This window comes from Amblyomma mixtum, chromosome 3, assembly GCF_055824585.1.
Source record: "Amblyomma mixtum isolate Tamu chromosome 3, ASM5582458v1, whole genome shotgun sequence".
Lineage (NCBI taxonomy): Eukaryota > Metazoa > Arthropoda > Arachnida > Ixodida > Ixodidae > Amblyomma > Amblyomma mixtum.
In genome coordinates, this window is record NC_143014.1 from 288604511 (window position 1) to 288614652 (window position 10142).

Here is a 10142-nt window from a genome sequence, read left to right on the forward strand (position 1 = left end):
AGAGAAGACATTCTAGAATGTAAATTTTTAAAGCAAGGATCAATACAGTCTAGAAAGCCGTTTAATCATTCCCCTCGGGGCTCAAGGGAAGATGTGGGTCTTAAAAATGAAAATGTTTATTACAAGAGACAACATAATGAAATTAGGTGTGGATATGTATTGCTTCCTTCTATTTTCAAAAAATACAATTAGTTTCAGTATAGCTCAATCAGTTCTCATATCATGGAAAAATAACTGAAGCCAAATAGGTAATTTTTTATGGTTGTCCAATTTCCCTCAACAGTTCTTGGTTCCAATTTGAATGCAGTCATAGCCAAACGCTTGCCATGCAGAGCTACGCTATTTATATTGTTATTGAGGTACAACGTCGCATAAAAATTATCAATTTTGTCAAAGCATCATAATTATGATATAATATTAGGTGACAATATTGTTCACAAAATTTGATATGTTCGACCGAGCTACCAAAAAATAGCATAGCTCCATGGTTCAGTTCTTTCTCAACTCAACAGTATAAGTTTAATTGAAATTGCACCACAAAAACATAATGAAAACTTCTGTAAGGGTATTGCCAAAAAACATGAATTAGAGAAAACAGCATTTGAGGTGTGCGTGTGCCAACCAACTGGAGGCCTCTGTAGATTCCTCAGAAAACGGCGCAATGCAGATATTCCGAGAGAACTTCACGATAGTGGGTAATACCCAGATTAGGGAAGTGCACCAGTTTTAAAACAAAAGCAAAATGGTGGCCAATGGATATGCTGTTCTACCACATTTTGCTCCAAAATTGCCATTTTAGTGTTTTGGAGGCATCAATTATATCATTTTTAGATTGGTAGCTGGAGGCCAAATTATCATGATAACACAGCACAGAAAGACAAAGACGAGAAAGGAATATGCCGGCACAATCACTTACTTTCGACAAGGGTTATTTGGAAAGCGCGTCAAAATATATACATTGTGGCCTGAAAAAAACCACCGAACAAAGGATGCCTTGTCACATTCACAATGGGTGTGTTGAAAACAAAACAAAAATTGATTATGAAGCATTTAACAGCATGAAGTCCTTTTTGGCGAACGATACAGAAGGTGCGCTGACAGAATGGTTGTGGTTTTCTGAAATTTTTGCGCCGTCGATTATCTCATGCACCAACTTTTCTCTGTGTCTGTTTAGCACAATGCAGCACATGAATTCTGGCACACATCCTTCAGTATCTGGCAAATTATAGCAATAGCAACAGTGAATCATCAAATTTGCCCTGACAGCTTAGTTCACATTGTAATGGTGCTCTTTTACTCTCTCATTGGCACACCTGCCAGTTTGACCAATGTAAACATATCCACATTGGTCAAACTGGCAGGTGTGCCAATGAGAGGTTAAAAGAGCACCGTTACAATGTGAACAAAACTGTCAGGGGGAATTTGATGATTCAGTGTTGCAATTGCTATCATTTTCCAGATCCCGAACACTGTGTACCAGAATTCATGCGCTGTATTGTGGTAGCCAGACACAGGGAAAATAAGTGCTCGAGATAACCGAGCCCACGGAAACCACAATCAGTGTGGTAGCACACCTTCTGTATTGCTCATTAAGAAGGAGTTCATGCTGTTAAATACTGCATTATCAATTTTTGTTTTTATTTTCAACAGATCCAGTGTGAATATGACAAGGCGTCCTTTGTGCATTGTTTTTTTAGGCTGCAAGGTATATATTTCGATGTGCTTTCCAATCAACCTTGTTGAAAGTCAGTGCTCGTCTTGTCTTGTTTGCACTGTTTTGTCATGATCAATTACCAGCAAGCCCATCCACCCATCTTAGCAAAGGCCAAATTAACCTTGAGACCTGCTAGGTAGGTACTTTAGACTGTATTGAACCTGATTATGCCATTTCTGAAAAATTGAAATTTTCGCATCTTTTTCATTTTTTCAAGACAAGTGTCTTCAGTTAAAGTGTAGAAAGACTAGATGAGAAAAATGCGATGTTATTTGACAACTCCCAAAACTACCATTAAAACAAGTCATTTGCCAAACAGACAAGCCTCTAAAGAGACAAACAAGAGATGAAACAAGACTGAAACTAAGCTACATATGGGAAAAATTAGAGAACAACCGTACAATAAAATATGTCACACTGATGCATTTATTAATGTACAGCCTACACTTATGATAATAAAGCCTGCAAATCTTTCATGTCATTGTTACTTTTTTTTGTAATACCCTGCATTTTAACCCCTGCCTGAAACACGCCATCAGTTGTGGCTGTGAGCTCCAGCATTTTCTAAATCTGCTCTCCCAGTGTTATACCAATGTTCCTAAAGCCTATCAATTGCATATCTTCCCGTTTGTGTGCAGTATATTATATGGCACAAAATATAGAGAGGGAATTACTATACGTAATCAATCCCATGTCCCAGAAGCAGGTTGCAACCCAAGCAAATCAGGAGTTCTGTAGGCAGCAGGCTAAAGAAATACCCCATGAACTTGCTCCAGGGGCATATTAATGCATTAGAAGGCACATCCCAAGACTGAACAGAGAGAGAGTAAACTTTATTGTTCTGAGACTCAATAGAGAAGCAAGCCAGACCATTAATTCAAACATACTCGATGCAGATTAACTCATATTCTAGTTTAAAAACATTCTTGTGAAAAAAAAGCCTTATTCTTCAAACTGATCCACAGAAGTAGGAAAAATGATGTGCATCAAAATTTAATATGGCTACTTGGCAACTCAGCAAGTCAAGATCTTTAGGTTCTGGTACGTAACACCTTATCCAACCAAATTTCAAGGAAGGTCATTAAAAACCACCCACTTGTGAACTGAGACAATGCTTACTCCCAGTAATTTTGACTTGAAAGGGACTGAAAATATGTTCAAACTAAGCAGAACCTTCTATACACACTTCATGCTGAGGGGAGAAAATATATCAGTTCAGATAACCAAAAACACAAGCACATGAAACTGGCAGGTCCAATGATAAGTGCCAGTGCACTGTTAGTAGCCCATTCAAAACAAAACTTCCTCAATGTAATCAAACAAGATATCCACAGAATGCATCTACATTTGTCACTGTGTTGCTTGCAATGCAAATTTCTGTTCCGGTTTGTTTGCCCACATTTTAGATGTGCAAATAACAAACATCGCACTTCATACGCTTTTTTCTTCCCTTTTATCTGCTATGATTTAAGCTGTATGCCAGAGCAAAAGTAGGCAAACTTGAACTTGCCTTGAGATTGCTGCTTGGGATGTCAGGGCATATGCCTTCCTTTGTGGCCTTCTCCTTCATATCTTCAAAGCTCTCGACTGCCACAAGTTTCTTAATTTTGTGATCTTGGCTCCAGATTTAAACATCTGCCAAAGAAAAGAACTATATGATGTTATACCTGCAGAACCATAAATGTCTTAAACATGGTGTGGTGTGCTTTGTGCATTGGAAGAATTACACCTCCAAAAATGTTCAGAGAGTGCTATCACAGAAGTTGCCAGTGGACCACCTAAACAAAGCAGTCTTTTGCGCAGCATAATGCAGCCCCTTCTGTATGTCTGTTGGCACAATTCTGTTCAAGGGTAAAGCATATCCTATCACCATTCCGACTGTGACCACTGCAGGGCAAGGGCCTCTCCCATATCTTTCCAATCAAATTGGCCATGTGCCCATTGCAACCTGACCTGATTTCTGATTTCCTGACCTCTGCGACTCATTACTTCTACCTCCCATCAGAATATCGCATCGCCTCTTTAATTCCCTGAGTGTTCAGCATTTACATGGCTCTACAATAGCCTTCAATAAATCATTTCTACCTACAGCAATAGAAAATTAGAAGCAATTACCAGACCACAATGTAAACAAGTGTGACACTACTAAATTTAGAGACACACTAATTGAACATTGCAGCAAATGGAAAATCAACCTAATGCTTTGATTTTTACGATTTATTTTTCTTGTTACTATTGCCTCCTTTAGCCTATCCGCCACCATGCATTGATTAGAACTACATCATAATATTTCACACTGTATTCCAGTTTTTTTGCATTGCATTGAGTTGTATTTTACTGTCTTAACATTGTTCTTCTCTTTACATTGTATTTCAACTGTTCCCCCCTTATGTAATGCGCAAACAGGGCCTTTAAGGGTACATAAATGAATGCATGAATGAACTTAATCTCTGCAAATTTTCTAACCTCATTCACCCACCTAATTTTGTCGCCCCCTGCTACGCTTGCCTTCTCTTGGACTCTAGTCTTGGAAATGAGGTAGTAATTTTCAGTTATCGTCTTCATTTGTCACAAGGAACAAACATGTACCATCTGTTCCAAAAGTTTACAGCCCATCGCGCCATTTATTTCAATGGCGCGGTGGGCTGTAAACTTCTGCAACAGATGGTACATGATCATGTATTGATCATGTACTGCATTGAAGTGCAGTGCGGGGCAACCATGACCAGCGCTGTGGCATACAACTTCAAAAATTTTTTTTTCTTGACTAAAACGAAAAAGGCCTAAAAAAAATTGCTGAGCAAAATTACAAAAAACGGAGCTATTAGAGGAATTGATACTGCAATTTTGCAGTGAGCACCACAGCAGAATAACTTCATCTGAATGCGCAGCACAATGCACTTTCTACAACTCTGGCATTTTTTTTCTGAAAGTAGTTCGTTTTAATTGCAGTGCAAACAATTGCTCCATGAAGTACACATTAAGGCGAGCAACTGAAATGTTTTTATAGCTCACGAATGTCGCTTGGACTTTTTAAAAAAGTTCCAAAATGAAGCGTTTTGAGGTAAAAAAATATGAACTGCAAAAACATAACAACCTTGTGTAGGCATTGTCTTTATGCCTGATAAAAAAATACAACTCATATATGTTGTTCAAAAAAATTTGGAGGCCAGAAAGGAAATAAACATTTTATTATGAATTTTGCACTGTCTGGAAAATTGAAAGGGCTGTCAGATTACAAGAAAATTTTTTCCTGCTAGGTATCAAGGGCAATTGACTTTGACAGTTCAATAAAAGACGAATTTTTGGAACAAAATCAAAGAGGGTCAAGTGCAAACATTGATGTGTTGGGCATGGAATGACCTATGTAGTCACCTGCATAGAGCTAAATTATGAGCATGTGTGTGTGTGTGTGTGTGTGTGTGTGTGTGTGTGTGTGTGTGTGTGTGTGTGTGTGTGTGTGTGTGTGTGTGTGTGTGTGTGTGTGTGAGAGAGAGAGAGAGAGAGAGAGAAGCCAATAGCCACAGAAACCAAGGAACACAGGGGATTTTTTAATTTATTTTGTGGTGATCAAAGGAGAATACTACTGAATTTGAATTTGTTATTGCTTAAAGATAATTTGTTAGAAAAGCAGAAGAAAAAAAAGACAGAATACTCTTCAAGCAATGTTATTGCCTCAGGGCATATAAAGGAGGTACGTTTTGGGGGCTCTGCTACATGAAAAATAAACTGATGACCACTTGTTTTGAACATGTTTAGCAGATCTACCAAAATGAGAACTTCGGTCCAGGACACAAAAATCAAATGTGTACTCATTAAAGTTTTCTGCTTCTGGCGAGGACAGTGGTAGAGGCTGTCATCAAAACTTGAGTATATAGTGCGAAACAATTGAGCACTTGGAAATTCTGTAGTGGCAATAAATCAGCAACACAAAAGTGGCAACCCTTACCCATTAATCTTAATCTTAATTAATGGGATAGAACCAGATTAAACTATTTGGTTCAAATCTGCATTAGCTATTTAAATTTATTTATTTATTTATTTCATGTTCCTTCAGGGCCCATGCAGAGGCAGTGAGAGGGGAGTGAGGGGTTGTGAAGTGATACACAAGAACAATGCTGAACCGGTTTTTCAAGTAATCATGAATGCGTGTAGATTAAAATATTGCGATGTCACAATATACAGGATTAGAGGCAAAAGAAATACACATTACACCATGTTATAAAAAATATGCAATGTACAATGAAGATACTAGGGTCAGAAAGAAAACAATATAAGCCACGGTATCATAAGGGTCACAACAGCAGCAATTAACATCTATGCAATGGGCAAGAACAATGCATAAATGGCATCAAGTACAATAAGAATAACGCTTGAACATGAAAAATAGTCTCAGTGAATAAATTCAGGGCTACTGGCAGAATATTTGCATTCGTTTCAGTTCGCTCGGAGACAAGTATGTACTTCTCTTAATGCATTAATTACTGAAATAATGAATTCGCTTCAACTATTTCACGCACTTAATGGCATGTTCATATGTTCAATTCGCTGAAATTCACTTGTGGATGGATCAAACAAAAATGTGTAGATCTGCATCGTACTCCTCCTCAGGATTTTCTCTCTTATCCTCTTTTTTCTTTTCTCTTCTTCTGTCTATTCGTTTGCTCTGTATCCTCTTCCGGATTTTCTCCCTTCTCCTCTTTTTTCTTTTCTTCTCTTCCCTCCATATTTGCTCCATTCGTTCACTCTATTTTCCTCCACTCGAGGACGCCACAAGTGGCGTTTGCATGACAGGGTTGAGTTGAAGAGTTGAGTTGAAAACCGGTTACTAGGTTCATGTAAACGCGGCAGAGTCGGGTCCGACAGTCAAGGGAGCGAGTCCAGTCAACTCCGTTGCAGGGGGTGGGTTGACTCGCTCGACCCCAACGGCAGATGGCATGTAAACCGGATTGAGTCGAAGAGTCGGATAAGAGAGACGGGAGATGATAAAAGCAAACCTGTCTTTTGCTTGCGCCGTCGCGCTTCCATGACAGCGGTGCTGTGCCACCATTTTTTGAGGCTGCCAATGCCCTCTCGCGCTGCGCTGCTCGAAGATTGGTGTCACTGCAGTAGAACCTGTCTCACGGTGGAATGAGTACACAGCGACCCGCGCCGCTCTCAGATAAAGTCCCCTAGTTTCCAGAATTGCCACGAGATGGCTGTTCGCTCGGCGGCCCGGGCCGTTGTGAGAGGCAATGCTTTTCTAGGGGGAATGCACGCTTTGTGAACGCCATTTTCCCAAAACCTGTTGCCGATGAAAAGAGAAAACACTTTTGCCACTTTCTTTCTATTCCGCTTCGCTGCCAGCTGCAGTTTTATGAAGCAGCGACTTCGCGCTGATTTAGTTGAAGGCGAAGAAGGAGATGAGTTTTGGCGGGTTTTTTGAACCTGCTACACGAATAAATGCCGGCACCCTGATAGCCGAGCATGTAACCATCGCTCGACTTTTTTGTTCTCTTGACCTTTGGCTCTTTGGTTTGTGTGTTAGTTGGCCCGTTCATTCGGTCGCCTGCTGCGCGCCCTGCACGTTTCTTCGCTAGTAAGTTCGTTCTTTAAATCATTGTAGCATTTGCTGTAGCTTTCGTGCATGCCACTGGTTCATACTTCCATGCACTTGCTTATTATACCGTCCGTTTACTCAGTCATTTGCTTGTTCTTGATTTGTCCGCTCATTTGGATGTGTTCGACTTTCTCCGGATAGCGCAATCAAGCACGCACATGTTTTACGGTATGTTTTTAGCAGTCCCTTCAACTAAAAGTGCAACAAGTTTCCAGAGTGCCTACTGGAAAATAACTATGACTCAATTGTCGGGTGATGTGCTCCTCACTCCACCAAATTGCAACATCAAGCGCAACATTAAACTACTCCTCGCTGCGCTGTGAGGCGTAAGGAATGATTAACCTTCACAGCATTAACACGTCAATAAGAAATTATTCTGGTCTTCGCTTCTACCACTGCTGCAAGGGTGCTCTCAAACTTTGACTGTGGCACAGTTTGCACTGAAACGAGATGAATGTAATGATTTTTATTTACTTTTTGCTACACATTTCATTTGCTACACATTTCATTTGTTACACATTTAATTCGTACCACACTTTATTGCGTACCACTTTTTCGTTACTGAATTTTGCTGGTCTTTCCTTTCCAACCCATGGCACTAACTCGTCACACTGCATGTAAGTATTTTTTCTTATACTTACAAAGGCAATAAAATCGCTCACATCTTACTGGCTTATACTTGGGAACGGCAACCCCGAAAGACTTTCTGTAATCAGGAGCTATTGCTAACAATGTGTTTGCGATCAGAACAGTTGCATTGTACAGTTTACCAAAACGTTTCGTCATTGTCGCTCAGTAGGTATAGGTTTCAGTGGGTTTAATCAAAACATTGAAAATAAAACAACGTGATTGCACTGAAAGATGTTGATGCACTGAAAGCCACTGTTGCATTTTTCTACAAAGCACTTGCGGCCCATTGCTGCTGTTTACCAACCACCACCGTGACGCTGGGGAAGCACTGGCATAAAACAGCATCACCGTGGACCACACTCAGCTTGCTTAACGTGCCACGACAATGCTGACAGCGCAAGGAACAGTTCATGCTATGCGAACTGCTTTTGTGACGTCATGAGCCGTGCGATATCTACATGGTTGCTATTGCAACGAGATAGTTCATATAGGTGGTATGCACTGGCGCACAGCCGCGCCGCGGCGCTGCGGTGCGCCGCCGTCGGCCGCCATGATTGAGGTGCACGTAGCAGACAAACTCCTGCTCCGCAAGCATGTTTCCTTCGGGTGTCGCGTTCAGAACGCCGTTTGGAATCCGCGTGCATCGGAAATGCGGCCGGTAAGTCGCCGAGCGCTAGAGCCGCACGAAACTATGTCGTAAACGAATGCCAATTCGATTGGAAGCTGTGCTTGTTAGCGCTGCTCGAGCCGGCCGAGAAAACAGGCGCAGCGACGAAAGTTGGTCGCGTGTTTAGTTCCTCGATTCTGGGATAGAAGCTCGGATAGCAGTCAACGGAAGCGCTGCTGCCATTGACTGCTATCCGAGCTTATATCCCGGAATCGAGGGGAACTAAACACACGACCAACTTTCGTCGCTGCGCCTGTTTTCTCGGCCGGCTCGAGCAGCGCTAACAAGCGCAGCTTCCAATCGAATTGGCATTCGTTTACGACGTTGTTTCGTGCGGCTCTAGCGCTCGGCGACTTAGCGGTCGAATTTCCGACGCACGCGCATTCCAAACGGCATTCTGAACGCGAAACCCAAAGGAAACATGCTTGCGGAGCAGGAGTTCGTCTGCTACGTGCACCTCAAACATGGCGGCCGGCGGCGGCGCACCGCAGCGCCGCGGCGCGGCTGCGTGCCAGTGCATACCACCTATAGGCTCCCAAAGCATCGCCGGGTGGCGCTGCTGCGCCTGATGGGCAGCGCCATCTATGGGAGAAAAGTAAAAACTGGGGCGCTGCTCGCTGCTCGCGCTGTTTTCACCACGCTTCTTTGCACGCGCGCTTTCTTGCACGTGCGCGCGCCAGCGCTGTCGCGATGTGTCGCCTGCATGAGCCACAATACGATCGTTCAGACTGACGCGCAGTACTGCAATGCAAACTTAATTAAAGGAGGGAAACTGATTAGTCGCGTCTACTGTGTGGAGCAGACGATCGACGATGAGGAGGCCCATTTGACTAAAATGCGTTTCTCGAGTGAGTATTAACGTCGTACTGTCTCAGACAACCACTGATATCCATATGATGTCCACAAATAATCACAATGTCTGATATCATTTGAGGATATCCTTGCAACATCCAGACGACTTTCGGCGGTCAAACGTCAGTAAAAGGATATTGACAAGATATCGTCATGAAGACATTTTTTTTTCCGCGGCGCTTGATTTTACTTGCAGCTTTATTCAAGATTCTGCTGTAATTTGTTCTGAATTTGACAAAAGCAACAAAATTTGACACATGACAAAAGCGGGCCACACGAGAACATATGTTCGCGTAGGTCTAAGTTTAAATGGACCTCTACCGGGTTGAGAATTGATAGAAATGTTAAGAGAATAAAATTATTTATATAAACTCCAATACCGGGGCAACTCAAAGTGCAAGAAAGTTTTGTCTGCACCGGGACGTCGAGCTGTCTCGCGATTATCCTACATCACGGAGATTGCAGATTTAGGCGCCAGCTATGGGCGGAAATAAATACTTTTCGTTCGTTATTCCCTTGTCATTTCCGCACCGTTGAAATGTGTTGGTTGTTTTAGCCTTTTCTGAAATAGTCATGTCAGAATTTTTATTACTGCATATATCTTACTCAGTTTGTACAGAGCCAAACTAGCTACCGTAGCGAAGCTCTCCCAAAGTGCTGTCCCGTACGCCGCCGTTACC